The 7,481-nt window shown below is 58.2% G+C and overlaps 1 protein-coding gene across 1 annotated transcript in view; it reads right to left on the reverse strand.

The window, feature by feature from the left end:
• LOC111159474 (glycerophosphodiester phosphodiesterase domain containing 5) overlaps window positions 1-6,247 on the reverse strand; it is an 82,392-nt gene extending 76,145 nt beyond the window's left edge. The window contains exon 1 of the mRNA XM_022521982.1: window positions 5,719-6,247. The gene's annotated coding sequence lies outside the window, so the exon portion shown is untranslated. The remainder of the gene's footprint in view (window positions 1-5,718) is intronic.
• Between the last annotated feature and the right edge of the window lie 1,234 nt (window positions 6,248-7,481).

Raw genomic sequence — 7,481 nt, forward strand, 5'->3', positions numbered from 1 at the left:
ACTCCTCACCCCAGCCTTATGCACCAGGTGCTATAATTGTCCCCATTTTACAGACGGGGACACTGTGACCCAGAGAGGGTAAATCACTTCCCCAAGTCACATGGTTAATGAGTACGTGCACTCAGGCTGTGGTTTGAGCATGACTGTGACCATCCACAAACACAGATGGGGCGGGCCCTGCCCCAGGAGCTCACCTTTCACTCTGTGTGCCCACTTGTTTAGTATCTGTGTTCCCACCCCCCCACCACACACACAACACCGCCCGCAGATGAAAATCCCCAACAGTTGAACCACATTTTGGATGTGCATGTGTGAGACAGAGACAGAGAGCTGGGACACAGACCAAATGAACACTGCTTCCGTTTAAGGAAGGACTCGCTCTCTGCCCAGCCTCTGCTACCTGTAGGGCCCAGTCTGTAGGACCCAGACGGCTCCTGCCAACTGGGCCCCTGCTGCTGCTAAGGCCTGAGAAGAACCAGGTCGCTGGCCACCCCGGTGCTGCCAACTGTCCTGAACTTAGCTCCGGGCCCTCTGTGTGTGACAGCTGCCTGCCCCCAGGGGAAGGTACAGGAACCCCAGCTCTCTGACAGAGTCCTCCCCCCGGGCAGCAGAGTGTCTTCCTCTGGAAGTCCTTCACCCTCTCTCCTGGTATCACTGGCCGGACTCTTCAATCAGCTTCTTTCTGACTCACTCCCTCACAGGGCTACCCAGGGGACAGAGGAGGGGACTCAGGTTGACCAAGCACCAGTCCACGTGCCAGACCTGGCCGGGTCCCTCCCTTCTGTCATCTCATTTAGTGCCCCCTCCCCCCCCACTGTTATCATTAGCCCCATTTTACAGGCCAGGGACCAGAGGTATAGGGGTTGAGCAGGCTGCCCAAGGGGCTGCCTCCCCTGACTAGGGGGTCACTACTTTGTGCCAGGAGCTCAGTCAGCAGGGGAGAATTGGAGAGGTGGAGAATCTAGTTCTGACAAGCCAGCAAGGGAAGCAGACGTGCACCGCCCCCCTCCGCAGACCACAGTTCATGAGTGAGGGCCGTGCGTCTGCAGAAAAGGCAGCTCAGATTCCCCCTGCTTCAGGGAAGTCATGGAAGCTTCTAGGAGGAGGCATCTTTAGGCGTGGCTGGAATCCTCACTGCTCTACTCCCATGACCACCACAACAGGAAGAAGGGCAAGCCTTGGCCTCCAAAGGTCTGGTGCCCAGTGAGTACTTGTTACCACCTTGGAGGCCGCGAAGGAAAAAGAAGGAGCTGCCCGGCCAGATGCCCTGCCTCTGACCCTGCTGTGGCCCCGCCAGCCTGGCATGGCCCCGTCGGCTCCCAATCACAGGGTCTTCTCCGTCCAGCTAATGACTGTGCTGCCGGTAGCCCAGGCCTCCACCCTCCTTCAGGGGAGGCAGCAGCTAACTACAGAGCCTGCTGGCCCAGACAGTGGCCAGGCCAAAAATCACAGCTGCCTGTCACACCACATCCTCTGGCCCTGATTGCTGTCGTCTCCTCCTCTACTTTCCAGAGTCACAGAGGATACTGCAGAAGGCTGCAGCACTGGGGGCTCAGAATGCCCCACCCCACAGACATGGGCAAACAGGACCCCAGAGGAGGCCCGACTCATACCCAGTCACACACCCGGGGCCTGGACACCTGGCCCTTCCTTATCCTTGAGAATAAGGCTCATTTTCAGGCATTTTACATGTGAGGTTATGCTCTCGAGGTACTTGGGGAAAGTTGAGGGGACAGGACGTTTGTTCAGTGCCAGATAGGAGGCTGATTGTTCACTCCTTGCTGTCTAGCTGTGTGACCTTGAAAAGACAGGGTACCTCTTGGAACCCAGTTTCTGGGTGATAACAGTAGCTACCTCCCAGAGCTGTGAATGAGAGTGTCTATAGAGTGCTTAGCACAGAGGCGCCTCCGTGGCTCAGTGGGTTAAAGCCTCTGCCTTCGGCACAGGTCATGATTCCAGGGTCCTGGGATTGAGCCCCACATTGGGCTCTCTGCTCAGCAGGAAGCCTGCTTCTCCCTCCACCTGCCGATCCCCCTGCTTGTGCGCTTGTGCTCACTCTCTTGCTCTCTGACAAATAAATAAATAAAATCTTTACAAAGTGCTTAGCACAGTGGCTCATGGAGAGTACTCAAGGGCATTAGCTACTGTCAATAGCATCAGTATGGTGCTAGGAGTACGGAGAGACATCCTACACGCTGCAAAATGTGATGCAGGGGTAGGTATTATTTATGACTATTCCCGGGAAGTGTTAAAAATCCAGAGGAGATGTGACCAGAGGCTTAGGTAATCCAGGAATGTTTCTGGGGGAAATCATGACTGGAGCTGGGCCTAGAGAGACAGGGAGGTGAGCAAAGCAGCAGCAAAGGGGCTGTGATAAGCCTCCATGGGACAGGTCCAGGAGCCGGTGATGAGCACTAAGCCAGAGGTCCCTGCAGCAGCTGTGCCAGCCAAGGGCTTAAACGCACAACAAAGGGGTCTTCATCTTACAGACAAGATGAAGACGGGGGCTGCATAGTGCTTTCTGAAAGGTGAATTCTGTCTGACACTCAAGGCCCTGGCCACCTGCTCGTCTCCACACCCCTCGCTGAGCCCACGATCCCCTGGATGACGACCCCAGAATTCTCCCTGCCTCTCTGCTCACTACACCATCTCGTCTGCCCTTCTACAAGCCCACCCCATGTTTCAAGTTCACAGTGAAGCACCCTTTCACCAAGTACCCATCACGCCATGTGCTTTATGGATATGACCCATAACTACGCTTATTTCACAGAGGAGAAAACGGAGGTATGGCAGAGTCGGTGTCCTGTTCACCATCTCACACAGAGAGGTTTCAACCTTGAACTAATGTCGGGACCCCTACTCGCCATAGCAAGTTGCCTCTTGTCCTAGCCCAGACACCTTCCTCCTTGATGAAGCCTTCTGGGTTACTCCAGTCCTCAAGGGCCTCTCCCTGCCAGCCGCCACCACCCACTTGGCATCAGAGGCCCACAGCTTGATCCTAGCTCTTCTAGCTTAGTTTCTGTTTCTTCCTATGGGTCCAGCTTGCCCCCGCCTCCAATAAGAGAAGAGCCAGGGTTGAAGATAGGTCACATTTTTTGGGTCCTGTTCCCCTTCCCCCCATACCCAAGACTTCTTCCACCACTGATAGGAACCACCACCTGCTCTGGAGGAGTTCAGAAGCTCCGCTGAGCACAATTTCCCAGAGCCTGCCTCCCAGCTCCTGAGGGGAGCCGTAAATTATTCACCACACCTTTGTGCCCTGGAGGCCAGACAATGGGCCACAGACAGAATGAGTACCAGCAGCCCCCAACCCCAGGAGCCAACAGCCCTGGGGTGAGGGGCTCAGAATCTAGAGGCCCCTTGCCGGGTCCCCAAGCAGATTGTAGAGGGCTGCAGAACAGGGGAGCATGACCCATACTGGAGTCCCAGCTGAGCAAACCCAAGTCTGTGAGCCTGCAACAGAACCTTCTAATCTAAGGCAAGCCTGAGAATTTCCTGGTCAAAATTCAAGCTTCCTTCCTTTAGGAAGGAAATAGGTATTCGGCCAAGCGCTATACATTTATATCTCATTTCATCCTCAGGACAGCCTTGGAAAGGAGAAATTCTAATTTACAGAGAAGACAGGGGCTCTGAGGAGTGAAGAGCTCTGCCCAGCGCCACATGGCGAGTGGGAAGAAGCACGGACTCACGCCCACCCGGCCTGTCTGTCGGCGCTGTTTAGTCCACCCAATTGGGAGCTAGTCGCCCCACTGCCTTTTCCATCTGGGTAGCTTCCAGAGCACCTGGCATGAGTCAACTCTCAGTTCCTGAAGCAAACTCAAAGGTCCCGGGCAAGAGGCTTCATCGCTCTGAGCCTCAGTTTCCCACACGTGGTAGCCATTAGTAACAAGCCCAGTCTTGGCAGACATGAAAATCTCCTGAGCACTTGACAGTTTGCCAGATGTGATGGCCCCATTATCTGAGCACATAACAAACAGCCTGCCTTGACCCCATTTTACAGGTGAGGCTTGGAGCCACGGATGCATCGGAGAGGTCCCAGGTGCCTCCCCAACCCCCCATTCTGCCTCACTCCAGGTTCCAGGCTCTTCCCACCATGCCATGAAATGAGATCACAGGTGTGAAATTATCTCACCAAAGAGGAGCTTTGTTTAGATGCAGGGATTATTATGAGAATTTGAATCCTCACCGATGGGAGTGGGGGTAATCCTAAGCCCTTCAGTTACCTTCTCTTCTGGTGCTCCCAACCCCTCCAGCACCTCGACCGAGACTCCAGCCTTCAGCCGATTTCCCCACCTTCCTCCACGTCCCAGGGGCTTTCCAGGGTGGTTCCCCTAGACTCCGGGAAGCTGGGCACAGCAGGGGTTAACTAGTCCCAGCCAAGGCCACAGGGCTTAGACCAAGGCCACATTCCCTCCCCCTCCCAATTCAGAACAAGAACCCACAGAGTTCATGCCAAGCTATCTTTCAAAACACCCCTCTTTCGGCACAGCCCCAAGGGGCAACAGAAGGAGCCCTTGCCTGGGAATCCAGACTCATGGGACTGAGCCCCCAGACTGGCAGTCCCAGCCCTGAGACCTTGAGCAAGCCCCTCCCCTCCAGGGCCAGAGATGTCTGGCAGGTTCCCCTGCCCAGGAGTAGTTGAGGTCGGACCTCCAGTCTGGGCCAAAGGCAATGAGGCTGCTGGCTTGTCTTGGACCCCAGCAACAACCACACAAGACTCTCAAAGCAGCCTCAGAAGTTGTCACCCTGACCTCACATGAGGGCTGGGAAAACCCCAGCCACCCACCCAGAAGATGCTAGCTGGGAACAGATACCTTGAAGGATGTCTGGGAAGGCTTCCTAAAGTGTACTTCTGCCTCAACCACTAACTTACTCTAGGCCCCAGGGCAGTTGGGACCCTCCACCCCACCAGCCTCCCATGTCCCGTGGACAATGTGAAGGATGGGAGTTGGAGAGTGCTGGGAGACCTCACCTCCCCAGCTCTGATGGGCTCTGACTTGGGGACCTTTAGAGTGAGTTTTCCCAACATGTAAGCAGCATCTCAGGATGCCACCATGTCTTAAGGACCCTAGAGTCTGGCACACAGGGGCGAGGGGCCATGGCTCCCTGGTCTGGGGCCCCCAAGGAGGGAAGCTGTGGAACTGGGAAGCTTCCTACCTCTGCCCAGACTCAACTCTGGGTCACCTTTCCCCGGACGTGACTTGGCCAGGGAGTGGGAGGGAAGGAGGTCAGAGGAAGCCACCTCCTGGGCCTCAGGTTCAGCTCTGGATGCCCCAGTGGCCCCACCTTGACCCCTCCCCATCGCCTCCTGCTTGGCAGCTATCCACTTCCTTTCTCTCTCCCTTCCCTGCTTCTTTCCCTCTCCACCCTAACCCTCCTACCCACTCTCATCCCCAGAGTGAAAGAGCAGGGTCACTCAACCCCGCTGAGCCTCAGCTTCCCCATCTGTAAGAGCCCGCATCAATACACAACACCTTTTTATCTCGCAGAGTAGAAGTGAGCCGCACAAGGAGGGACCTTTTGCGCAAGGGTGGGGCGCGGACCCGCACACAATGGGCGCTCAATAAGTGCCTGTTTTCTCCCTTCCTCCGCCCTCTCCCGCGCCCTCTTCTACCCAGCTGCAGCCCCAGCTAGTGACCGGTACACGCCCGCTGCTGGCCCCGGCGCTGTCCCGCTGGGTCGAAGGCCGCCCTTACTCGGCATCCGGGGCTCTCTCACCTGCAGCTCTCGGCTATCGCCGGCGCCGCGCCAAGGGGGGAGCCCGGTGCTCCCTTCTTCCGGGCAAGCGCTGAGCCCCTCGTCCAAGGCGGCAGAAAAGGTGGCAGCTTCGGCTCGCAGCACCAGCTCGGTCCTGCTTAGTCCGACTGCCCAGCCCGCCTGGGACTCCTCACAGGGCTCTGGAGCCGGGCCGGGGCTTCCTGGACGTTCGCACAGTCCCAAGTCCGAAGCACCGGGGCGAAGGCAGCTGAAGGTTCAGGTCTCGGGAGCCCGACGCTGGGGACTTCTGGGCCCCTTTGCACTCAGCCGGGGGGGCTGCTGGGCACCTGCCTCAAGCCGGGTGTCGGGCGGAGGGCTCCGACACACACTATAGAAAGGCTGGGAACGAGCCCGCAACCGTGGACCCGTATGGTGGGCCGGGAGCGTCCCGCCCAGGTGCACTTGAATCGGGTTGGGGGCTCAGGGCGTCCCGGCCACAACGCCCGAGATCGCGGGACTGGGAGAGTCCCGGCGCAGAACCTCTGGCTGGGGCAGGCGGGGCAGGGCAAGGCGCAGGCGAGGACGCTCGCAGCCGCCGCGGCCGGAGCCCCGCGGGGAAGTCTTCCCAGGTCCGGACTCCGCTCGCTCTGCAAAATGGGGCGGACTTCGGCGCGGCGGCTGACTCCGAAGCTCCTGGCTCCGGCTCCACTTCCTCCTCTTCCCCCCCGGCTCGTTCGCCGCTCGCTCAGCCCCGTGCGGCAGCCGCTGCCACCCCCGCTGCTGTCATCCCCGCGGCCCACCCCCACAGGAGCTGCAGCCAGAGCCGGAGCCCAGCCCAGCGGTGGCAGCGCCGCCCAGCGCCTGAGCGCCAGTCGGCGAGGCACCATCCGAAAGGGGTGGGGTCAGCGGTGGCCCCGCCCCCGCCCGGGCCACGGGCAGGGGGCGGGCGCGCCCCAGAACCCCTCCTCCGGCCCCCGCGCAGTCCGGCCGCAGGAGCCAATGGGAGAGTGGGAAAAGAGCGGCGCTCTGCGGAATGTGTACTCTACCCCGGAGAGGGCGGGGCAGACAGGGACTAGGTTGCGGCTGGGGAGAGGACAATGGAGGGGTGGGGGGGGGTTTAAAGAGTGGAACAGGGTACAGGGTCACCTGGGGACCCGGATGGTGGCAGAGGCGATGACGGCTGGTTTGTGTGGGATGGGGGAGTGGGGACTGCCGTGTATTGAGGAGTGGGGAGTCAGGAGGTAAGAACAGGGGTTGGGGTCGGAAAAGAAGCTGGATGGAGGTCAGGTGGGTTATTGGCGGGTAGTGGAGTCTCCCAGAGATAGGGGAGCTCTCCGGGGTGGTTGGGACAGCGCCCTCACAGTACTCTTCCCCTCTCCTCAGCTTCTAGGGCTCAGGGCGCAGAGGTGAACCTTGGAAGCTGTGAAATACTCAGATTTCAGGAAGCGGTGAAAAACAAGTTTTTTAAAATAAAGAGCGGATCTTTTCTTTCTTTCTTAAGAGCGGCTCTTTCGTCAACATTACCCCCTTCCCAGCGCTCATCCGCGGGAAGGAAAGTTATTGTCAGTTTTAGAAATACGAAGTCAAGGGGATGCCTGGGTGGCTCAGTTGGTTGAACGTTTGCCTTTGGGTCAGGTCATGATCCCAGATCCTGGGATCAAGTCCCACGTGGGCTCCTCACTCAGTGGGGAGCCTGCTTCTCCCTCTGCCTGCTGCTCCCCCTGCTTCTGCTCTCTCTCCTTCTAGCAAATGAATAAATAAAATCTTTAAAAATTAAAAGAAAA

The sequence above is a fragment of the Enhydra lutris genome, unplaced genomic scaffold, assembly GCF_002288905.1.
Source record: "Enhydra lutris kenyoni isolate GAN:26980312 unplaced genomic scaffold, ASM228890v2 scaffoldscaffold68, whole genome shotgun sequence".
In the NCBI taxonomy this organism is placed as follows: Eukaryota; Metazoa; Chordata; class Mammalia; order Carnivora; family Mustelidae; genus Enhydra; species Enhydra lutris.